The 25,835-nt window shown below is 35.2% G+C and overlaps 2 long non-coding RNA genes and 1 pseudogene across 3 annotated transcripts in view; 2 read left to right on the top strand and 1 right to left on the bottom strand.

The window, feature by feature from the left end:
• LOC309661019 overlaps positions 1–25,001 on the top strand; it is a 137,646-nt gene extending 112,645 nt beyond the window's left edge. The window contains exon 2 of the long non-coding RNA XR_014263798.1: positions 19,770–25,001. This is a non-coding gene — a long non-coding RNA (uncharacterized lncRNA). The remainder of the gene's footprint in view (positions 1–19,769) is intronic.
• LOC309661011 overlaps positions 1–25,835 on the top strand; it is a 736,889-nt gene that overhangs the window by 303,745 nt on the left and 407,309 nt on the right. The window lies entirely within an intron of this gene.
• LOC309660985 (cytochrome b-c1 complex subunit Rieske, mitochondrial pseudogene) lies at positions 1,694–19,772 on the bottom strand (annotated as a pseudogene). The gene has a single exon. The product of its transcript is annotated as a cytochrome b-c1 complex subunit Rieske, mitochondrial pseudogene (transcript).

Genomic DNA, 25,835 nt, shown 5'->3' with positions numbered 1-25,835 from the left:
TAGTTTCCCACAATACAACGAACCACTGATTTCCTATTTGTTTATCTGTCTTACACAGTATATACTGTGAATACTGTAGAGCCTAGGTCTTACTTGTCTCTGATTGCCAGTGCCTACTATGTAATTTAGACTATGTTAGTTTCTCTCAATCTCTCTCTCTCTCTCACTTTATCTCTCAAATTTCCTATTGCCACTTCCCTACATTTCCAGGAGGGAAACAGCAGGATGGCTGACACCATGGTGGTGTTCCAGTCTGCCCCACCACTCTGCCTCTGAGGCCTTTCCTTGGAAATAAGTCATGTACCTTACATTTTTGTTTTCCAAAGATGATGGAACTTTTCCATGTAACTAATAAGATTGCCTCAGAGAAAGCCTGGAGATAGACCTTTTGCACCAATTTTGGAGTTTACAAAAAATATACAAATTTTAAATAAATACAGTTACTTTCAAGCTAGGTTCCAGCTATATATAGATATAGATATATACAGATATATATATCCAACTATATATATATTACATACATACATATACATACATACATAAAATACATATATATGTATGTATGTATTTATATATATTTTTTCCTGAATAAAATATTTAAATTGAGGCATCTCCAACAAAGTAAGGCATTCCAACGGAATGCTACAAGGCATTCTGACGGATTATAATGGAAATTACCCATTAATATAGTTTGTTTTTGTTATTGTTTTGTTTTACTTTTCTCCAACTCTTTATTTGGAAAATGTTCAAACTTACAAAAACTTTGGAAGAATAGTGCAATGAATATTCAAATATACTTCGTTTAGATACACCAATTTGCCACATTTGCGTTCTGTCTCTCTTTCTCACCCCTCCTCTCTTTCTCATTCTCTCTCCAAACTACTTGAAAGTACTTTGCATACAGCATAACCCTTCCTCCCTAAAATTTTAACACGGCCTTGTTAAAATTAAGAGTATTTTTAAAAAGAACCATAATTCCATTTTTTACATCTAGTTTTTTCTCAAAGTTTCAACCCAGGTGCAAAATTTATACTTAGCTGTTTTTGCCTTTTAAATTTCTTTTAATTTAGAATAGTCCTCCTGCTTTTTGGTTTTGTTTTTTTATCATACTGACTTTAAAAAAAAAAAAAAAGAGTCCAGGCTAGTTGTCTTGTGGACATTTTGAATTTGTCTATTTGTGTTCTCATGCTTAGATTCGGGTTAAACATTTCCAGCAAGATTAATTTATAGGAGCTATTGCGTAGTTAATGCATCACATCAGAGGACATATAATGCCAGGTTAAACTACTACTATCAATGCTAACTTAATTACTTGATTAAGACAGTGACCACTGGCACTCTTTATTTAAAGTTATAGTTCCCCTTTATGTTCAGTAAGTAATCTATGAGTGATATTTTGCAACTATGTGAATATCCTCTTTCCCTACAATCCCATATCCCAATTTTAGCATTCATTGATGGTATTTACCTAGATAAGTTATTACACTGGAGATGGCAAAATGGCTAATCCTATCTATTAACTGGAATTTTTCTCAAAAGAACTACCCCTCCCTCCTAGTTCTGCTCCTTTTGAATATCACAATGGACTTATTTTTTAATTTAATGTATTGTAATCTATTACAATATTTGTACTTTTCAATGCTCCAACTATATCAAATTTGGTCAAGAGGAGCCCCTTTAAGTATGCTCCTCTGTCCTTTTGATATGACCCCATTAGTGTTTGAGTACCTCTTTGCTAGTAGGGTGCCATTTTTTCTAGTCTACTCTAATGGATAAAGGTAGAAAATATACTTTTAAAATAAATTCATGTTGATATTTCCAATTCAAATTTAACATTACATCATTTTTCCTTAGCTCTTTAAATGGTATATTTCTATTTCTTTTTCTCTCATAGCGAAAATCTTGATCCCTTACAATAATATATTTATTTATTTGTCATATTGTAAATTCAACAGTTTAAGAATTAAAATAGTATTACAACTAACAATAAACCTATTAGATAAAGTTTAACATTTCCTTGCAGTTCTCTTTCTTCTTAGAATTGATCCCACTAGGATTTTATAGTTAAGACACTGTTTCTAAAGGTACTTGAATTAATTCCTCTTCCTGTGTGGCTATATTATCAATTTAATGTATAAGTTAGAGTCATTTGTTTCTCTTTGTATTTAATTTTAGGGTTTGCTTTTTTAATCTTTAAAATTTATTTTTTGAATATAGAGAACATTTGCATAGCTCAAATTACAAATTATATTTAAAAATTCTTTGCCCTTCTACCTAGTCCCATTTACACCCAATTGGTAACCATTTTTAGGAGTTACTGTCTCTTTCCTATGTTGTTGTTTTTTTGTTTTTTTGCAAGAATAAGCAAATATATGGTATCTATTCCTATTCCCCCTTCTTTTTTTGTACAAAAGGTAGCATACTATATACAATTTGCACCTTGAATTTTTTTTGTTTTTTGCTTAAAAGTATATCCTCAAAACCACTCCATGTCAGTCCATAGACATGTTCCTCATTCTTTTTTATGGCTTCATAGAAATTCACTGTGTGTCTATACCACAGATTATTCTTTTCCACAAATAAGCATTCCAGTTATTTCTCATTTTGCTATTGCTAACAGTGTAACATTGAATAATGTCCATTTCCCCCTCATATGTAGAGATACAGCCTCAGTATAAATTTCTAAAAGTAAGATTGCTCTGAACTATGAGCTTCACAAATGTTGCTCTGTCCCCTGCCCCACCTTAGGTGGGACAGCATGGCTAGAGTGGGCTGGAGTTGGGTATTTCCCTTCTTCCAGGTCACTTAGGCTCTGATAATACCCCAATAGGTTAGACCCTGATTGACTAGTTTCTCCTGAGGGCAGACCTTGTTAAAAGCAGAGTACTCTGGCATGTTTCAAAATAGTTCCTTTTCCCCTTCCTCTGCCAGAAACATGAGGGGATATTTCTCTGATATTTACTATGAGAATCTGGTCAAGCTCCTGGTGGTAAATCTACAAAATTGTGGGAGACCACCTATGACTGAGTCCCCCTAGATTTTTTAACTCTCAGAGTTGTTCATACTGAGCCTCCACAATTCATCAATTACAGTTCAGACTGGACTCTTGTGTTTTTTTGATCTGTTTTTCTACTCTTATCCCCAATACTACACTTAAGTAGTATAGCATTAATATAGTATTTGTTGCGGACCCAGCCCCTAATTCAAATTCCCGGGTGGTAGCAAACAGAAATAAAAAGGTAATAGGTAACACCAACTTCTCTTTTCTTTAAATAAGATTGTATAAATTTTGTATCTGTGTACCAGTCCGGATATGAATCATGCCTCTGTTTGATTCTTTTTACCTGTGACGATAAGCTTCTCTTTTCAGCATACCACTCTCAACCCCAGGCTAGACTCTCCTTCCCAATGTGGAAACCACTGTAGATTTTTTTTTACTCTGTCTACCTATCGCATATCTCTAGGCAGAAAACATCTAGCAGCAGCTACAGCTATTTCCAACCAAAACAGTTGCACATTTATGAGGAGAGAAGTTGCTTTCAAACACGTGAAAATGTAGCAGTTAGATATAATCTTTGCTCTGCTAACTGGGAAAAAAAGGCAAATAGCTTTTTGTACAATTTTAGAGCTTTGGCTATAATTATGCACATATAAGATGTCAGACAAAATCCCCCTTGGAAGTAAAAATAAATGAGTCAGAATCATTTATTAATTAATCATTTATTAATAATCATTTATTAATCATTATTTTTTTTCTTTTGCCATTTATTGGAAAAGTAACATTTCCAAAGCTGGTTAATTCATTTAAATTATTATAACTTTGAACAATACTAAGGAAAGAGGTGCATTTTATTACTGTTAATTACTATAAGATTATCCTGTTAACAATCAAAGCAATTCTCCATAGAAATTGTCTATAGATAAATGCTGTAACTGACAGTCTTCTTATTACCTAATTCTGTTATATGAGTCGACAGTGCTTGTGTATTCTATGATCCTAATATCATAATCTCACAAAATCATAAAATTAGAAGTGACGTTAAAGATAATATAATCTAAATGCCTTATTCTATAAGAGGGATTGGTATCCAGATAAGTACCTAGATCAAGTGATTTGGTCTTACAAGATCACAAAGCTACTTGGTAAAATGTTAGGACTAGAACATGAGTTATCCAATTCACCACTTAGTTTTCTCTCCACTAACTCACATCACCTTCCTAAAACCCTCAGACTAGAACATGTTTAAGTTTAATCCTATAGAATAATGGTACGAACATAGACTCTCGCTCCTACTGGCTGTGTGACTTTGGAGGAGTTACTTAACCATCCCGTGACTCAATTTCCTCATTAGAGAGGGACAAAAATTAAACGTACTATTTTTTCACTTAAAAAATAAGAAAAATCAATTGCAGTGACAGTGTATTTTACAATGCTTTCGTGAAACTTCTCCGTATATTTCCAGATATATCAACCCCTTACTTTCACAGACAGTGATGCCTTTATTTCACAATTAAAAATATCAGTTAAATAATGAAACCACTCTCATTTACTTGTCATAAGACCAATAAAGTTATATTCTCCAGAAATAATTTTATTTCTCCTGTCCCTTCCCTTACATTTAAATGTAGCACATTAGTTGTACTTTGGAGCTTAACATTTTCTTTTTTTTCTGGGGAGTGGGGCAGTTTCTAAATTCAGTTTTCCCCTGTTTTTTCTATCTGGCATTTAATCCTTTCTATTCGGATCTTTCCAAAATAATTTAAACTTCTTTCAAAAATCGAACAAACAAACAAAAACCCCTAAGTGATCCCAAATACCACATTTCAGCTGTGGACCATTACTATCTTCCTCATACCTAACATAAGAGTTTTCCACTGTTTCCTTGTCTATTTTGTCGTATTCCATTCATGCTACAAGTGATGAAACTTGGATTCAGCCTCAATCCCTCTGCTGTAACTCTTTTTCCTTGTTGTTTAGTTCAGTGCTCAGTCTGTGCACGATCTCTCAGCAGCATTTGGCGTAGCTGACCAAGTCTCTTCCTTTATTTCTCTCCTGTTTTAGGGGGTGTTTTTTTTGTTTGTTTTCATACCAATCTAGTCAGAACACCTAAGTCTCCTATTTATTATACTCTTCCTGTATTTGTCCATTTAACTGTCATAGTTTTCAGAATTCTCTCCTATAGTCTTCTCTCTTTCCACTTAACATACTCTCCTTGGGAAATATTATTTCTTCCCATGGTTTTAATTACCAGTTATTTCCCATTGTCTATATCATGCCCTGATATAATTCCCAGCATCTGAACCAAGTATCTTTGAAACATTTCCTTGAATATCCCTCATTGTTAGCTGAATTTTCAGACAAATTTCAGGGAGGTTCTCTTTTCCATGCTAGCCTCTCAATAATTTCTTTTAATAAGTCAGAGAATGATCAGATCTCTTAGAGATAGACAGATAACTGTCAGAAACAATTTCCAACAATGTTCTTTTGTTTCTTCTCAAAATAAAAGTAAGTAAAATCATATTACTTGCATTGGTTATTCACAACACATTTGATGAGGTCATGCTTCCTTAACAGGTACAAAGTTCACAGGAAGATGGAAAGAGCCCTCCACCTCAATTCTGGAGGGATAGGTGTAAATATTCATGCATGATCAGCATTAGGGACACAATCAAGTCAAAGATTCGAACTTTGAGGTAACTCATTTCCTCTTATATTTAAGATGATTACAGCAACAGCATAAAATTACTACTTTTCTTTTCTTATTAAGAAACTAAGGGATATTGTCTATATTTTTTTAGTAGATATAGTCCAAAGCAATAAGTATGAAAAATATTATGGCATAATATAAATATATGAAGACTCAAGACAGTCTCATTATTTTATTTTCTTTCCTGATTTTATGTAGATTGTCATTTACCTTTTAGTATATTGTATAGCCTAACTTCCAGGTAACAATTTGCTAAGTCAATAGGTTCTCAGATGAATAAAGTATTGTACCCTGGCAACCTTCATCTACTGAAAGAAGATTGCTATGAAGGCCTCTTTTCACATTTTAGTATTATTAGATCTCAAACTGAACCCATGGTCTCCTCCCACTTCTCAATCAGATCCTTCTCGAATCTCATGCAATAGCACAGAAATCTATGGAATACCAAGATACTCTATCAATAAACCCAGGTGCTATTCTAGAGTCTTTCATTTCCTTTGTCCCTTAGTTCATTCATTGATTCAGTCAAGTTTATTTTTTATTTATCTCTACATTTTTTCTGTCTCTTAATTATGCTTTTATCCACCATCATTTAGACCTTATGAAGATAATTGTAAAAAGGTTACTTTAGTTGGTCACCCAAGTTCACCACAGCACACATAACCTCAATAACATTTTAATGTTCTTCTGCAACACTTGATTATGTACCTCAAGTCTTTCATTTTTTTATAAGTATTAATGTGATTTAGTGGGTAACCTTGGTTTTTTTGTTTTTTTTTTGGCTGCATTGGGTTTTCATTGCCATGCACAGGCTTTCTCTAGTTGCGGCGAGTGGGGGCTACTCTTCGTTGCAGTGAGCGGGCTTCTCATTGTGGTGGCTTCTCTTGTTGTGGAGCCCGGGCTCTAGGCGCACAGGCTTCAGTAGTTGCAACACATGGGCTCAGTAGGTGTGGTGCACGGGCTTAGTAGCTCCACGGCATGTGGGATCTTCCCCGACCAGGGATTGAACCTGTGTCCCCTGCATAGCAGGCAGATTCTTAACCACTGTGCCACCAAGGAAGTCCCTCAAGTCTTTTAAATGCTTAAAAGACTTTATGGTGTAGAGTAATTTTCTATTGTAGATCTTAAAATGCCTTGCAGACTCTCATCCTTGAGTACCATAAAGCTACATTTCTTTTTTTTTAATTTATTTTATTGAAGTATAATTGATTTACAATGTTGTATTAATTTCTACTGTACAGTAAAGTGGTTCAGTTATATATGTATATTTTTCATATTCTTTTCCATTACGGTTTATTATAGGATACTGAATATAGTTCTCTGTGCTCTACAGTAGGACCTTATTCTTTATCCATTCTATATATAATAGTTTGCATCAGCTAATCCCAAACTCCCAATTCATCCCTCCACCACCTCCCTCCCACTTGGCAACCACAAGTCTGTTCTCTATATCTGTGAGTCTGTTTCAGTTTCATAGATATGTTCATTTGTGTCATAATTTAGATTCCACATATAAGTGATATCATATGATATTTTTCTTTCTCTTTCCAACTAATTTCACTTAGTATGATAATCTCTAGGTTCATCTAGATTGCTGCTAATGGCATTATTTTATTCTTTTTTATGGCTGAGTAATATTCCATTGTATATATATCAGATCTTCTTTATCCATTCATCTGTAGATGGATATTTAGGTTGTTTCTATGTCTTGACTACTGTAAATAGTGCTGATATAAACATAGGGATGCATGTATCTTTTTCAATTATAGTTTTTTTCTGGATATATAACCAGGAAAGGGATTGCTGGATCATATGGCAACTCTATTTTTAGTTTTTTGAGGAAACACTCTACTGTTTTCTATAGTGGCTGCACCAACGTACATTCCCCCCAACAGTGCAGGAGGGTTCCCTTTTCTCCACACCCTCTCCAGCATTTGTTATTTGTAGACTTTTTAATGATGGCCATTCTGACTGGTGTGAAGGGGTACCTCATTGTAGTTTTGATTTGCATTTCTCTAATAATTTGTGATGATGACCATCTTTTCATGTGCCTATTGGCCATCTGTATGTCTTCTTTGGAGAAATGTCTATTTAGTTTTTCTGACCATTTTTTGATTGGTTTGTTTGTTTTTTGTTATTGAATTGTATGATCTGTTTGTATATTTGGAAATTAAGCCCTTGTTGGTCACATCATTTGCAAATATTTTCTCCCATTCTTTAGGTTGTCTTTTTGTTTTGTTTATGGTTTCCTTTGCTATGCAAAAGCTTGTAAATTTGATTAGGTTCCATTTGTTTATTTTTGCTTTTATTTCTATTGCCTTGGGAGACTGACCTAAAACACATTGGTACAATTTATGTCAGAGAATATTTTGCCTATGTTCTCTTCTAGGAGTTTTATGGTGTCCTGTCTTATGTTTAAGTCTTTAAGCCATTTTGAGTTTGTTTTTGTGTATGGTGAGAGGATGTGTTCTAACTTCATTGATTTACATGTGGCTGTCCAGCTTTCCCAATACCACTTGCTGAAGAGACTGTGTTTTTCCCATTGTATATTCTTGCCTTCTATGTTGAAGATTTTTGACCAGAGACATATTATGGCCACAGGCATTAGTTTCTGCAAAAATCCCCCATCAAAAATGTGTTAATTGACCATAGATGTGTGGGTTTATTTCTGGGCTCTCTATTCAGTTCCATTGAGCCATATGTCTGTTTTTGTGCCAGTACCATGCTGTTTTCATTACTGTAGCTTTGTAGTATTGTCTGAAGTCTGGGAGGGTTATGCCTCCTGCTTTGTTCTTTTTCCTCAGGAGTGCTTTGGCAATTCTGGGTCTTTTATGGTTCCATATAAATTTTAGGATTATTTGTTTTAGTTCTGTGAAAAATGTCATGGGTAATTTGTTAGAGATCACATTAAATCTGCAGATTGCTTTGGGTAGTATGGCCATTTTAACAATGTTAACTCTTCCAATCCAAGGGCATGGGATATCTTTCCATTTCTGTGAATCATCTCCAGTTTCCTTTATTAATGTTTTATAATTCTCAGCATGTAAGTCTTTCACCTCCTTGGTCAGGTTTATTACTAAGTATTTTATATTTTTGGTGTGGTTTTAAAAGGGTTTTTTTTTTTTTTACTTTCCCTTTCTGATATTTCAGTGTTAGTGTAAAGAAACGCAACTGATTTCTGTATGTTAATCTTGTATCCTGCTATCTTGCTGAATTTGTTTATCAGTTTTAGTAGGTTTTGTGTGTTGTCTTTAGGGCTTTCTGTATATAGTATCATGTCATCTGCGTATAATGATAGTTTTACCTCTTCCTTACCAATTTGTATACATTTTATTTCTTTTTCTTGTCTGATTGCTTTGGCTAGTACTTCCAATACTATGTTGAATAGAAGTGGTGTGAGTGGGCATCCTTGTCTTGTTCCAGATTTTACTGGGAAGGCTTTCAGTTTTTCACCATTGAGTATTATATTGGCTGTGGCTTTGTCATAAATGGCTTTTATTATGTTGACATATGTTCCCTCTATACCCACTTTGGTAAGAGTTTTTATCATGAACGGATGTTGAATTTTTTTTTAATGTTTAACAGTGGCTTTATTAGGTGAATGCTTGAAAGTATTCAACATTAAATTCAATTTACTTTACATGTTTGCAAACACATTATTAGCAAGTCTTAAATATTTCAAATCAGCTAATTCAAAGTACAGAAGGTTTGTTTTCAAATAACTCTTCTGAGCTGACACGAAGACTGAAAGAAGGCTGTGACTTGAGTCCAGGTCTCTAACCAACAATCACTGTATCATCACTGGTGAACTCATATGAGGGAACTTCAAGGTTGAGAGGTGCAGACTCCTTCCTGATCCTGCCAGATGCATCATACTGTGACCCATGACAAGGGCAGTAATAACTACCAAAATCTCCTGCATTTGCAATGGGTACACAGCCAAGATGAGTGCAAACACCTGTCAAGATAACCCATTCAGGTTTCTTTACTCGTTCTAAATCATGATGTATGTCCCTCAACTAGGACACTTCAATTGCAGTTTCCTCATCAATTTCCTTCTTGGTTCTATAGTGCACAAACATGGCTTTGCCTCTCCATCTGAAAGCCATGTTCTTGCCCTCTGGAATATCAGATAACATGATTTCAATTTTCGACATGGCCAACACATCAGCAGAAGCACTCATGATGGAAACAAACTGAGAGATGAGAGATGACATCTATCCTCACTGCTCTCTTTTGAAGACTTTGTACTATCTAACACTTCAGCACGACAATAGTCAGAGAAGTCAGGCACTTTGATGTCTGTATGGGAATAACAAACAAAAGCAGAGACATTGAGGCCCCCAGAGGCAACCAAAGGCCAGCCCATGGCCTGGCCACTCAGTGACTCAGTGGTCCACAGGAAGGACCACTTCATATCGAGCACTGGTGACTCTGAGGTGGTGGACACTGCAGCCTGCACCAGGAGCTGCAGTGTGCCCACCACCCTGAAGGACGTGGCCAACAGGATGGGTGCAAACAGGGCCCGAGCCTGGATGTTGAATTTTATCAAATGCTTTTTCTGCATCTATTGAGATGATCATGTGGATTTTGTCTTTTTTTTTTTTTTTGTGGATGTGGTGTATCACACTGATTGATTTGTGCATGTTGAACCATCCTTGTGGCGCGTGGATGAATCCAACTTTGTGATGGTGTGTGATCTTTTTTTATGTGTTGTTGGATTTGGTTTGCTAATATTTTTAGAATTTTTGCACCTATATTCATCAAAGATATTGGCCTGTAATTTTCTTTTTTGGTAGTGTCTTTGTCTGGTTTTGGTATCAGGGTGATGGTGGCTTCATAGAATATCTTTGGAAGTGTTCCCTCCTCTTCAGTCATTTGGAAGAGTTTGAGAAGGATCCGTATAAATTCTTCTTTGTATGTTTGATAGAATTTGACTGTCAAGCCATCTGGTCCTGGACTTTTGCTTGTAGGGAATTTTTTTTTATTACAGATTCTACTTCACTTCTAGTGATTGCTCTGATCAAATTATCTATATCTTCTTGATTCAGTTTTGGTGGGCTGTATGTTTCTAGAAACATCTATTTCTTCTAGGTTGTCCAATTTGTTGGCATATAATTGTTCATAGTATTCTCTTACGATTTTTTGTATTTCTGCAGTATCAGTTGTGATTTCTCCTCTTTCGTTTCTTCTTTTATTTATTTGGTTTCTCTCTCTTTTCTTCTTGGTGAGTGTGGCCAGAGGTCTGTCAATTTTGTTTACCTTTAAAGAACCAGCTCTTGGTTTTATTGATTTTTTAAATTCTTTTTTAAATCTCTGTTTTATTTATTTCTTCTCTGACCTTTATTGTTTTCTTCCTTCTGCTGACTTTAGGTTTGTTTGTTCCTCTTTTTCTAATTCTTTTAGTTGGTAGGTTATGTCGTTTATTTGAGATTTTTCTTTTTTCTTGAAGAAGACCTATGTCACTATGAAATTCCCTCTAAGAACTGCTTTTGCTGCATCACATATGTTTTGTATGGTTGTGTTTTCATTGTCATTTGTTTCAAGGTATTTTAAAATTTCCTCTCTTATTTCATTGTTGAACCACTGGTTTTTTAGTAGCATGTTGTTTAGTCTCCATGTAATCATTTTTTTCTTATTTCTTTTTCTGTATTTTCTAGTTTCATGCCATTGTGGTCAGAAAAGATGCTTGAAATTATTTCTATACTCTTAAATGTGTTGAGGCTCATTTTTTGCCCTAGTATATGGTCATTCCTAGAGAATGTTCCATGTGCACTTGAAAAGAATGTGTATTTTTGGGTTTTTTGGATATCCTGGAAATATCAACTAAGTCTAACTGTTCTATTGTATCATTTAGGATCTCAGTTGCCTTATTGATTTTCTGTCTAGAAGATCTGTCCATTGATGTGAGTGGTGTTGAAGTCTCCTACTATTATTGTATTCCCATCAATTTCTCACTTTATGTCTGTTAGTATTTGTTTTATGTATTTGGGTACTCCTATATTAAGTGCATATATTGATGAGTGTAATATCCTCTTCTTGTATTGATCCCTTTATCATTATATAGTGTCTTTCTTTACCTTTCTTTATAGCATTTGTTTTAAAGTCTGTTTTGTCTGATATGAGTATTGTGACCCCTGCTTTCTTGTTATCTGTTTTCATGAAATATCTTTTTCCAATCCCTCACTTTCCATCTATGTGTGTCCTTTGCCCTAAAGTGGATCTCTTGTAGGCAGCATATTGTAGGCTCTTGTTTTTTTATCCAGTCTACCACTCTGTGTCTTTTGATTGGAGCAGTTAGTCCATTGACATTTAAAGTAATAATTATTGATAGATATGTATTGCCAATTTAAATCTTGTTTTCCCATTGATTTTGTATTTGTTCTTTGTTCCTTTTTCTTTTTCCTTTTGTGGTTTGGTGATTCTCTTTTGTATTATGCTTAGGTTCTCTTATTTTTTGTGTGAATGTATTGTAAGTTTTTGATTTGTAGTTATCCTGTTTTTCAAGTATGTTAACCCCTTCCAATATATCTACTTGCTTTAGACTTGTAGTTATATAGGCTCAAACACATTCTGAAAAAAGTCTACATTTTCTTACTCTCCTCCTCCATATTTTATGTTTTTGATGTCCTCTTTTACATCTTCATGTTTATCCTTTTGCTGTTCATTGTGGTTATCATTGCCTTCACAGAATTTTTTTTTAAATCTCTTCACTGGCTTATTTAAGTGACTTAATTTCCAAACGTGGTCTTTCTTTCCTATAGATTCTTTGCTTTTAGAGAAGACCTTTCAATATTTCTTTTAGGACAGGTTTAGTATTGCTGTATTCTTTTAATTTTGGCTTGTCTGAGAAATTCTTTACCTCTCCTTCTGATCTAAATGATAATTTTGTTGGGTAGAGTATCCTAGGTTGCAGATGTTTTCCTTTCAGGACTTTGAATATATCTTGCCACTCCCTCTGGCATGCAACCTTTGTGTAGAGAAATCAGCTGATAGTCTTATAGGGGTTCCCTTTTAATTAACTCTTTGTTTTTCTCTTGCTGCCTTTAGAATCCTCTCTTTATCTTTAACTTTTGCTATTTCAATTATAATATGTTTTGGTTTAGGTTTGTTTGGGTTCATCTTGTTTGGGACACTCTGTGCTTCCTGAACCTGGATATCTGTTTCCTTCTTTAAGTTTGGGAAGTTTTCAGCCATAATTTCTTTGATTCCCCTTTTCTCTTTCTTCTCCTTCGGGGTCCCTATTATATGTAGATTGGCACAATTTATGTTATCCCGTAGATCTCATATTGATTTCACTGTTTTTCATTTGTCTTTCTGTCTGCTGTTCTGACTGTGTGATTTCCATTATTCTATCTTCCAGATCACTTGTTCTTTCTTCTGCATTATTCAATCTGCTGTGTATTGCCTTTAGCTCAGCTTTCATCTTGGCAAATAATTTTTTTTTTCTGATTCCTTTTTATAGTTTCTAGTTCCTTTTTACAGTATTCTGCATTTCTTTGATAGCTCTTCTTAATTCCTTCAGTATTTTCATTATCTTCTTTTCAAACTAGGTGTCTATTAGACTGAAGAAGTCTGTTTCATTGTTTATTCTTTCAGGAGATTTCTCTTGATCTTTTAATTGGGAGTGGTTGCTCTGCTTCTTCATTTCACTTAAATTTCTCTTACTCTATGAATTTAGGAGAAACAATTATCTACCCTGGTCTTGGCTATTTTTATGTGGGAGCATCCTTGTGTAGCTTGTGTGGTTTTACAATTTTTGGTGTGAGGGCTGTTTTTAGTATGGATGCCTACCACCTGTTTCCTTAGCATGTGGTGGCCATTATCCACTTGATAGGGAGTGTGCAGATGCGGCAGCTGGCACCCACTCCCAGACCCCATGGCAACAGTGGTGGCTGGAGCCCAATTCCAGAGCCTACAGTGGTGGGGGCTGGTGCCCGCCCAGGGAGCCCATGGCCATGGCATGAATCTTGTTTTTATCCAGTCAGCCACTCTGTCTTTTAAAATCTTTTTTTTTAATTTTTTTATTTTTGGCTGCTTTGGGTCTTCTTGCTGCGTGCTGGCTTTCTCTAGTTGTAGAGAGCGGGGGCTACTCTTTGTTGTGGTGCATGTGCTTCTCATTGCGGTGGCTTCTCTTGTTGTGGAGCACGGGCTCTAGGCATGCAGGCTTCAGTAGTTGTGGCACACTGTTGCCATTTTGTAAATTGTTTTCTGTCTTGTAGTTCTTTTGTCCCTCATTTCCTCTTTTAGATTTGTTTGTGTTTTGTTAGGTTGTTTTTTAATGTACAGTGACATGTTCTGATTCTTTTCTGATTTTCTTTTATGGATACTATAAATGTTTTGTTGGTGGTTACCACAGGGCTTACATAAATCGTGTTATAGTTGAAGCAATCTATTTTAAGATAATAATTTAATGTTCAATCACATACAAAAACATTATACTCTTACTTTTCCCTATCCACACTTTATGTTATACTTACCACAAATTACATCTTTTTATTTCGTGTATTCATTAACATATTATAGCTTTTTTTTTTACTTTCGTCTTAGTTTATATAGTAGTATTAAAAGTGATTTATGCACTACCAGTACAGTATTACAGTATTTTGTATTTATCTGTGTATTTACTTTTTCACTGAGCTTTCATGTTGCTGTTTAGCTTCATTTTGTTTCAACTTGATTGACTCCCTTTATCATTTCTTGTAAGGCAGGTCTAGTAGTGATAAACTCCCTCAACTTATGTATGTATGAAAAGTCTTAATCTCTCCCTCATTTTTGAAGGACAGTTTTGGTAGATAAAGTATTTTAGCTTGGCAGCGTTTGTTTGTGTTTGTGTTTTTGTTTTTCCTTTCAGCACTTTGAATATACCGTCCTACTCCTTTCTGGCCTGGTAGGTTTTACTGAGGAAATTGCTGATAGTCATATGCGCTGTCTTCATCTGTTTGAGCTGCTATAACAGAACACCATAGATTGGGTAGATTATAAACTACAAAAATTTATTTCTCACAATTGGGAGGTTGGGAAGTCTAAGATAAAGCCAGAAGAATTGAAGGATGTCCCAGGGTTTTTTTTAATAAGGGCTCTAATGCCATCTATGTGTGTTTTACACTCATGACTTAATCACCTCCCAAAGGAGCCAACTCCCAATACTATCAAATTGGGAATTAGAATTTCAACATATGAATTGTGAGGTGACACAAACATTTAATCTATAGCATGGGGGTTCCCTCATATCTGAGAGTTGCTTTTCTCTTACTGCTTTCAAAATTATTTTTCTTTGACTTTTGACAATTTGCATATAATGTGTATTGATGTGGATTTCATTAGTTTCATCATATTTGGACATTATTACATAACTCAATTTATTTACTTTTGGTGATTGATTTTATTTACTTTCTTATTTCTTTTAAAAAAATTTTAATTTATTATTATTATTTTTAATTGAAGTATAGTTGATTTAAAATGTCATGTTAGTTTCAGGTATACAGAACAGCAATTCAGTTATACATAAATATATATATACACACACATATATAGATAGATGAAGAGATATATAGATATAGATATATATTCTTTTTCAGATCCTTTTCCCTTATAGGTTATTACAAAATATTGAGTATAGTTTCCCATGCTATACAGAAGGTCTTTCTTGGTTACCTATTTTAGTATACAGTAGTGTGTATGTGTTAATCCCAACCTCCTAATTTATCCCTCCCCCTCGTTCCCCTTTGGTAACCATAGATTTGTTTTCTCTGTCTGTGAGTCTCTTTCTGTTTTGGAAATAAGCTCATTTGTATATATTTTTTTTTCCTTAGATTCCACATATAAGTGATATCATATGATATTTGTCTTTCTCTGTCTGGCTTAGTTCACTCAGTATGACAATCTCTAGGTCCGCCCATGTTACTGCAAGTGGCATTATTTCATTCTTTTTCATGGCTGAGTAATATTCCATTTTATATATGTACCATGTCTTCTTTATCTATTCCTCTGTTGATGGACGTTTAGGTTGCTTCCATATCTTGGCTACTGTAAATAGTGCTGCAGTGAACATTGGGGTTCATGTATCTTTTTGAATTATGGTTTTCTCTGGATATATGCCTAGGAGTGGGATTGCAGGATTATATGGTATCTCTTTCCACATACCACAGGACCAGGCACATAGTAAGCATTCAGTAAATATTTGTGGAAGGAATGAGATGCTGGGCTCTCCATGGGTTCTCTGATTCATCAACATTTCATTTTTTTGCAGTCATTTTCTTTTGCAGGGTTGTTGGAGGGAAGGGCGTAGGCCTTCTGCAAAGACTCTTGTCCTTTCTGTTGAATGCTTTGTTCCATGGGGTCAGCCCTGAATTTAGAGTGCTTGGATATGTTTGTAGCCCTGAAGCGGAGAATGGATTCTTCCACAGGGTTGTGTAAGTATCCCTTCCTCAATGGTTTTCTGTACCCCAAATTTCAAATTACCTTTTAAGCACTCTTTTGAAACTAATATTTTACCCACGCTGTGTCAAGGACTTCTCGTATATGATGTTATTCAAACCTTGAAACAATTCACAGTTAAGATAATGAGACCCAGAGAGGTTGAGTCATTTGCTTAAGGCCACAATAGCTAATCAGTGATAGAGCTGAATTGGACACAGGGTTCTCACCACCTGTGTCATAGGCAGAGGGAAGAATGAATTTACATTAGGCTGTGACTTGTTGATACCCATGTATGGAGAACTGAGAACTGCAACAGAAGTCCCAGAGTTAGTTATCAGGAAAGTGCTGGGCAGAGCACAAGGGTGATGTGTTCCTTTTTGCCCCGAGATAGTCCTGCACATGAATGTGCCTTTGAGTGTGTCAACTTATTCCTGATCTTCACCCTGAATTTTTTCTAGGGTGTGCTGTAGGTCAGTGACTACAGTGGCTAATGACTAATTCTTGTATATCTAGGTGGCAGGCAACATTCCTAAATTGGTGTTTGGCTGTACCCTGCAGGTTTGCAAACCTTGTAGTTGCCCAGAGACAGTGACAAAGACATCAACCCATTATTGGATAAGGGATCTTACAAGTGTGCAACAAAATGTCCTGGAGCAAGACCCCATTGTGGAGGGCAGATAGCAGGCAGGACATGGCAGGAATCTTCACTCAAATGAATGTTGAATTTTATCAAAAGTTTTTTCTGCATCCTTTCAGATGATCGTGTGGTTTTTATTCTTCAATTTGTTAATGTGGTGCATCACACTGATTGATTTATGGATATTAAAATATCCTTGCATCCCTGGAATAAATCCCACTTGATTGTGGTGTAAGATCCTTTTAAGTATTGTTGGATTCAGTTTGCTAGAATTTTGTTGAGGATTTTTTTGTCTATATTCATCACTGATATTGGCCTGTAATTTTCTTTTTTTATGGTGTCTTTGTCTGGCTTTGGTATCAGGGTGATGGTGGCCTTATAGAATGAGTTTGGGGGTGTTCTTTCCTCTGCAGTTTTTTGGAATCATTTCAGAAGGATAGGTGTTATCTCTTCTCTAAATGTTTGATATAATTCACCTTTGAAGCCGTCTGGTCCTGGAGTTTTGTTTGTTGGAAGTTTTTAAATCACAGATTCAATTTCAGTACTTGTCATTGGTCTGTTCATATTTTCTATTTCTTACTGGTTCAGTCTTAGGAGATTGTACCTTTCTCAGAATTTGTCCATTTTTTCCACGTTGTCCATTTTATTGGCATATGGTTGCTGTTGTATGTAGTCTCTTATGGTCCTTTGTATTTCTGTGGTGTCCATTGTAACGTCTCCTTTTTTATTTTTAATTTTATTGATTTGGGCCCTCTCCCTTTTTTTCTTGATAAGTCTGGCTAAAGGTTTATCAGTTTTGTATATCTTTTCAAAAAGCCAGTTTTTAGTTTCATTGATCTTTTCTATTGTTTTCTTTGTCTCTATTTTATTTATTTCTGCTCTGATCTTTACGACGTCTTTCCTTCTACCAACTTTGGGCTTTGTTTGTTCTTCTTTTTCTGGTTGCTTTAGGTGTAAAGTTAGGTTGTTTATTTGATATTTTTCTTGTTTCATGAGGTAAGGTTGTATCGCTATAAACTTCCCTCTTACAACTGCTTTTGCCACATCCTATAGGTTTTGGATCATTGCATTTTCATTTTCATTTGTATCTAGGTATTTTTTGATTTCCTCTTTGATTTCTTCAGTGATCCATTGGTTGTTTAGTAGCATATTATTTAGCCTCCACGTGTTTGTGTTTTTACACTTTTTTTTTTATTGCAGTTGATTTCTAATCTCATAGCATTGTGGTTCGAGAAGATGGTTCATATGATTTCAATTTTCTAAAGTTTACCAAGTTTGCTTTCTGGCCCAGCATGTGATCTATTTTGGAAAATGTTCTATGTGCACTTGGTAAGAATGTTTATTCTGCTGCTTTCAGTTATAAGGCTCTATAAATATCTATTAAATACATCTGGTCTAATGTGTCATTTAAGGCCTGTGTTTCCTTATTGATTTTCTGTCTGGATGATCTGCCCATTGATGTAAGTGGGGTATTATAGTCTCCCACTATTATTGTGTTACTATCAATTTCTCTTTTTATGGCTGTTAGCATTTGCCTATATATTGAGGTGCTCCTATTTTGGATGCATCTATGTTTATAATTGTTATATCATCTTGGATTGACCCCTTGATCATTATGTAGTGTCCTTCCTTGTCTCTTGTAACAGTCTTTATTTTAAAGTCTATTTTGTCTGATATGAGTATTGCCACTTCAGCTCTCTTTTGATTTCCATTTGCATGGAATACCTTTTTCCATCCCCTCACTTTCAGTCTGTATGTGTCCCTAGATCTGAAGTGGGCCTCTTGTAAACAGCATATATACAGGTCTTGTTTTTGTATCCATTCAGTCAGTCTGTGTCTTTTGGCTGAAGCATTTAATCCATTGACATTTAAGGTAATTATTGATATGTATGTTCTTATTGTCATTTTGTTAATTGTTTTATGTTTGTTTTTGTAAGTCTTTTTTCTTCCCTTCCTCTTTTGTTCTCTTCTCTTGTGATTTAATGACTATCTTTAGTATTGTGTTTGGTTTCCTTTTTTTGTTTTTGTGTGTATATCTATTGTAGATTTTTGGTTTGCAGTTACTATGAGGTTTTGATATTGCAGTCTGTATATATACAAGTTTGTTTTAAGTTGCTGGTCTCTTAAATTCAAATGCATTTCAAATATCCTGCATCTGTACTCTGGTCTTCTCACATTTGCTGGTTTTGATATCATATTCATGCATGGATGATTTCCTACTTTACTATCTGTTTGCCTTTACTGGTGAGTTTCCCATTTCATAATTTTCTTGTTTCTAGTTGTGGCCTTTTCTTTTCCATCTAGAGAAGTTCCTTTATCATTTGTTGTAAAGTTGGTTTGGTGGTACTGAATTCTCTTAGCTGTTGCTTTTGTGTAAAGCTTTTGATTTCTCCATCAAATCTGAAGGAGAGACTTGCTGGGTAGAGTATTATTGGTTGTAGGTTTTTCCTTTCATCTCTTTAAATATGTATGCCACTCCCTTCTGGCCTGCAGAGTTTCTGCTGAAAAATCAGCTGATAACTTTATGGGGATTCCCTTGTATGTTATTTATTGCTTTTTTCCCTTGTTACTTTTAATATTTTTTCTTTATTTTTTTGTCAATTTGATTAACATGTGTCTCAGTGTGTTCTCCCTTGGGTTTATCCTGTATGTGGCTTTCTGTGCTTCCTGGACTTGGGTGACTGTTTCCTTTCCCATGTTAGGGAAGTTTTTGGCTATTATCTGCTCAAATATTTTTTCAGACCTTTTTTCTCTCTCTTCTCCTTCTATGACCACTATAATGAGAAATGTTGTCCCAGTGGTCTCTTAGACTGTGCTCATGTCTTTTCATTCTTTTTTCTTTATTTTGTTCTACAGCAGTGATTTCCACCAGTCTGTCTTCCAGCTCACATCACATCACATCACATTCGTTGTTCTGCCTCATTAGTCTACTGTTGATTCCTTCTAGTGTATTTTTCATTTCAGTTACTGTATTGTTCATCTCTGCTTATTGTTCTTTAAAGCTTCTAGCTCTTTATTAAACATTTCTTGTAACTTCTTGGTCTGTGCCTCCATTCTTTTTCTGAGAACTTGGATCATTTTTACTATCATTACTCTGAATTCTTTTTCTGGTAGATTGTCTATCATCTCCACTTCACTTAGTTGTTCTTCTGGGGTTTCATCTAGTTCTTTTGTCTGGAGTATATTTCTCTGCTGTCTGATTTTGTCTATCTTTCTGTGTTTGTGGCCCCTGTTCCTCAGTCTGTAGGATTGTAATTCTTCTTGGTTCTGCTGTCTGGCCCCTGGTGGATGAAGTTGGTCCAGGGGCTTGCAGAGGCTTCCTGGTGGGAGGGACCTGTGTCTTCCCACTAGTGGGTGGAGTTGGGTTTTGGCCCTCTGGTGGGCAGGGCCATGTCAAGGGGTGTGTTTATAGGTGGCTATTGTGTCAGGAGGACTTTAGACAGCCTGTCTGCTGATGAGTGGGGCTGTGCCCCACCCTGTTGGTTGTTTAGTCTGAGGAGTCCCAGTACTAGAGCCTGCAGGCTGTTGGGTGGGTCCAAGTCTCAGTGCCAAAACGGCGACCTCTGGGAGAGCTCACACTGATGAGTATTCCCTAGGGCATTCACCACCAGTATTTGCCCCCACAGTGAGCAACAGCCAACCCCTGCCTCCCCTGGAGACCCTCCAATAGTCACAGGTAGTCTGGCCCTGAATCCTATAGAGCCACTGCTTTGCCCTGGGTCCCAGTGCATGTGAAACCTTGTGTGGGACCTCCAAGAGTGGAGTCTGTTTCCCCCAGTCCTGGAGCTCCTGCACCAAGCCCCTCTGGCCTTCAAAGCCAAATGCTCTGGGGGCTCCTCCTCCCAATGCCATACCCCCAGGCTGGGGAGCCTGACGTGAGGCTCAAAACTCTCACTTCTATGGGAGAACCTCTGCAATATAATTATTTTCCAGTTTGTGGGTCACCCACCCAGTGGGTATGGGATTTGATTATATTGCAAAAGCGCCCCTCCTGCTGTCTTGTTGTGGCTTCTTTTTTGTCTTTGGATGTGGAATATCTTTTTTGGTAGGTTTTAGTCTTTTTTGTCAGTGGTTGTTCAGCAGTTAGTTGTGATTTTGGTGTTTTCGTGAGAGGAGATGAGCTCAAGTCCTTCTACCCCGCTATCTTGTCCTCCAAATGAGATGTTTGCATGCATTTGAAGTTAAGAAGATATACCCAACATAGCATAGCTTTCTATATAAAAATATCCATGAGTAATTTATCTGAAATTTTAGTTTGATCTAATAGAATTATTTGTCCTAATATGTCAACATTTTTCTGCAGTTGTTAACTTCAGTTCTGCCTTTCAAAATACTGAAGAAAATTCTTCCTTTAGTTACTCTAAAAGTTCTAGAAATGCTTGAATTCACTTTATCTTCCTCTGTGCAGTGTCTGAGAAAAGGATTTTCTAAATCCTAATAATGTTCAGGTAACCTGCAGAGACAACCCTAAATTATTAGGCAAATATAATCAATTAATAGTCTTTGAGTTTCATAGATAGCCATGTTATTTCTGTTTTTTTTCTACCATGGACTGGACTGTGCCTGGAGCTCTGAGTATTTCTGGATCTTTTTAATGAAACAGAGTATTTTTCAGATCGGTTCTGCCAGTGCTCAGGTAGAAAAACATTCTCGCTGTCCACTTAAAGCAATGAGGAGGCTTCTATATATTCTTTGATTTTCCTCCCTATCTAGAAGAATAAGCAAACTTTTCAAATTAAAAAATACACATAGACACATCAAAATTAAGTTCCAGGCAGTATATCATTAATATAAAATGTTAAGAAATATTTGTTTTTTCTCTGATGTGTTTTTTCTTTCCCTGAATCTTTGAAACAAACAGGAAAAGGTTATAATTAAAATTGCATTTATTGAACACCAACATATGTTAATTCTTAATTTATTCCCATTGCATCCTAATTAAAATAACTCTTTTATCTTCAAAGGGAGAAGAAATCAGAGAAAAGGAAAGAGTAATAAAATATTGAATACATCATATTGGCATTCTATTGAATTATTTTTAATGCAAAGAGGAATAGTTAATGGTAATGAATGTTTAAGAAGGAAACATTAGGTCTTTCTGAACTTTTTCTTTATCTTTTAGTTTCTGCTCTGTGAAATTCATTACTAGTTTATATTTTTTGGATTATACCCTAGAAGGGTCTGGTGTACACTTATGTAATATTTTCAGCTGTCAACTTTAAGCAACATAGGGCATAGTCTGTTGTTAATGGCAGAAAATATACAATGAGAATTTCAACTATATTCGTAAATGCATCATTGATAATAGAGTCAAATGTTTCAGTAAAACTGCCCTAATAGTAATTAATTTTCAGCAGTATTTAATTCAGTATTTAATTCAGCTGATAATAAGAAAGAAACACAAAAATTTACTGCAAGGTGAAGAATGTTGTTAAATAGTTTCAGAAGCAACTGGTACAATATTGACTTCAACACTAGGTGGATCTATAAATACCAGGAAAAACTTTAATATACATAAAATTCTTTCAGTTTTCCTTTAGAACAAAATGAGTTTAGGTTAAATTCAAGTGACATTTTTTCAACTATTGCCTTTTGCCAGTTATTTTTTAACGTATAATTTCAAGAAAAAGACAATTTTAAAATAGTGAAAATCAGATTGTGATGAAGAAGCATGTGTAGCCAACATAGACAAGAGTACTGTGTTCTTAACTTCACTAGGGTTTGATTGTTTCTTTTCAGTAACCATGTTTACCACAAATTGGGAACTCGTCTGACTTACTGAAGGCTTGGCATCATTTAACTGTGATTTTCCCTATTCAGAGGGCATTATCTCTCAGTCTCATTGTACACAACATCCCCAGTGACACTGTAGAGTCTTCCTTTCTCCATTATAACATCAGCTAATTGATAATTTCTTTTACAGTCCCCCCCATCATTCATGCATGCAATACTGTTCAACATTTACTCAATGATTTTAATTTAAATGAGGGTTAGTGAGAGAGCCATTATTAAACAAAATTGCACTGCAATATAATGATACTTTATTAATCCACACCTCTTTCTCTTTCTTCATTTCCTTACCAGGGAGGGATCTGATGTCATTTCTCAATACAGATCAGCTCTGAATGGCTAGGTGATTATATAATGGCTTGCTTTGGGTGTTTTGTCTTCATTTATTCCTTTGAAATACTGCTAATGTATTCTGTATTTTCCTCACTCACAAATGTATTCCATCAACAGTATTTGATGACTGTATATTCTACAGATCTTGTGCCTATTTCTGTGGAAGAAAGGACGAGCAAAATCATTAAAGCAGATATTCTCAGTTAGGAATCTAGTTTTCTTTTTCTGATATGTAAAATTTTAGGTATTTTTATCTGTGTAAAGTTTAAGTAGGTTGATCTGTTTAAAGCAGGTTATTTAAAATAAATATAGGCAGGGGTAGGAATTATGAGACAATTAGAATTTTCAGAAATTGTAATTAACTATTGATAATGCTACATCTCAGAGGCTATGAGGAAGAATGTTATATCCTGGAAAGATATAACCCCCCTCCTCTTGATATTTCTTCTGGGAGATGTTTCTGCAACATATATGATAGTAAAGATCTATCCTTTTGAGTTAACTTGAGGTGTTTAATACATGCTTCTATTTTTTTAAAACTATTGAATTGTATACTTTATTTAATTTAATTAATTAATTTTTGGCTGCTTTGGGTCTTCGTTGCTGCACGCAGGCTTTCTCTAGTTGCGGTGAGCAGGGGCTGCTCTTTGTTGTGGTGCACAGGCTTCTCATTGTGGTGGCTTCTCTTGTGGAGCACAGGCTCTAGGCGCACGGGCTTCAGTAGTTGCAGCGCATGGGCTCAGTAGTTGTGGCTTGCGGGCTCTAGAGTGGAGGCTCAGTAGTTGTGGTGCATGTGCTTAGTTGCTCCACGGCATGTGGCATCTTCCCTGACCAGGAATTGAACCCATGTCCCCTGCATTGGCAGGCGGATTCTTAACCACTGCACCACCAGAGAAGTCCCATGTTTCTATTTTTGCTGTTAACTTTATGAAGTAAAATCACCAAAGTTATTGCAAAACATATTTTTATTTATCTTAGTTATATTTATTGTAAATTTTCAGAGCTACTTTGTGAGAGTTCAGGTACTAGTAGTGTAGCTAATGTAGAGAAAAAATAAAGTGCTCTATAAATTTCCCAGTGACAACTGGATGATGCCTAGCAACGCTGGGCATCTTTTCATGTGCCTGTAGGCTATCTATCTGTATGTCTTCTCTGGAAAAAATGTCTCTTCAGGTCTTCTGCCCATTTTTAAATTGAGCTGTTTTTTTCTTTTTTGGTATTGAATTGTATGAGGTGTTTATATATTTTGGATATTATCCCCTTATTGGTCATATCATTTTAAAAAAATTTCTCCCATTCAGTAGGTTGTCTTTTCATTTTGTCAGTGGTTTGTTTTGCTGTGGAAAAGCTTTTAAGTTTAATTAGGTCCAATTTATTTATTTTTTGCTTTTATTTATCTTGCCTTAGGAGGCATAGCCAAAAAATATTGCTACGATTTATTTCTAAGAGTGGTATGCCTGTGTTCTCTGTAGGAGTTTTATGATTTCAGGTCTTACTCTTAGGTCTTTAATCCATTTTGAGTTCATTTTTGTATATGGTGTAAGAAAATGTTCTAATCTCATTCTTTTGCATGTGGATATTCATCAGAGAAATGCAAATCAAAACCACAGTGACATCACCTCACACCAGTCAGAATGGCCATCATCAAGAAGTCTACAAATAACAAATATTGTTGAGGCTGTGGAGAAAAGGGAACCCTTGTACTGTTGGTGGGAATGTAATTGGTACAGCCACAAAGAAAACAGTATGGAGGTTCCTCAGAAAACTAAAAATAGACCTACCATATGATCCAGCAATTCCACTCCTGTGTGTATATCCAGAAAAAATGAAAACACAAATTTGAAAATATACATGCACCCCAATATTCATAGCAGCATTAATTACAACAGCCAATATATGGAAGCAACTTAAGTGTCTATCAACAGACAAATGGATAAGAATGTAGTATATATAGGTATATATACAATGGAATATTACTCAGCTATAAAAAGAATGAAATTTTACCATTAGCAACAATGTCAGTGGACCTAGAGAGTATTATGCTTAGTGAAATAAGCCATACAGAGAAAGTCAAATACTGTTATCACTTATATGTGGAATCTAAAAAATAATACAAATGAACATATATTACAAATCAGAAACAGACTCACAGATATAGAGAACAAACTAGTGGTTACCAGTGGGGAGAGGAAGGAGGGCAGGAGCAAAATAGGGGTATGAGATTAAGAGATACAAATTGCTGTTTATAAAATAGATGAGCAACAAGGATATATTGTACAATACAGGGATATATAGCCTTTTTAAAATAATTGTAAATGGAGTATAATCTATAAAAATATTGAAACTATGTTGTATACCTGAAACTAATATAACATTATAAATCAACTATACTTCAATTACAAAATAAAATAAAATAAAAGCCAAACAAATTATGTCATGATTGGAACTGAAAGTCTTGATACATCTCTAAAATACATTGAAATATTTTTTACAACATATTTATCTTAATGAGAGTTGATTAAATATTATGGATTTATTAATATAATAAACAGGTACTAAATAGGTAACATATCTTCACCTGGCACTGTATATCTTGAGCCACAATTCTTTTCCCTTGGGTATCTGAACTTTTGTTCCTATGTATAAGCAATCAGTGTTGTAGAAAAGAACTATTATAAAATTCTGATTTTATTTTCATTGCAGGCAAAAGTTCTTATATATTTCATTTCTCTTCCCAGTGTTGGTATCTCTGTGTTTTATTTGCCTATAAATTTGAGGTTCAGAAAAATTTTCAGTAGTTCTAATATCAGGTCTTCCTTTTCATTAATGCTGATTGGCACTCAGTATGACCTTTCACTGTACTAAGGAAAGAAGTTCTTCTTCAAGGAACATTTTTTTTTTTTTTTTGGAACGCCAGTTCAGATATCTGGTGATTCTTTTCTCTT

Source organism: Balaenoptera physalus, assembly GCF_965194825.1.
Source record: "Balaenoptera physalus genome assembly, chromosome: 5".
Lineage (NCBI taxonomy): Eukaryota > Metazoa > Chordata > Mammalia > Artiodactyla > Balaenopteridae > Balaenoptera > Balaenoptera physalus.
This window is presented reverse-complemented; position numbering and strand designations above follow the sequence as displayed.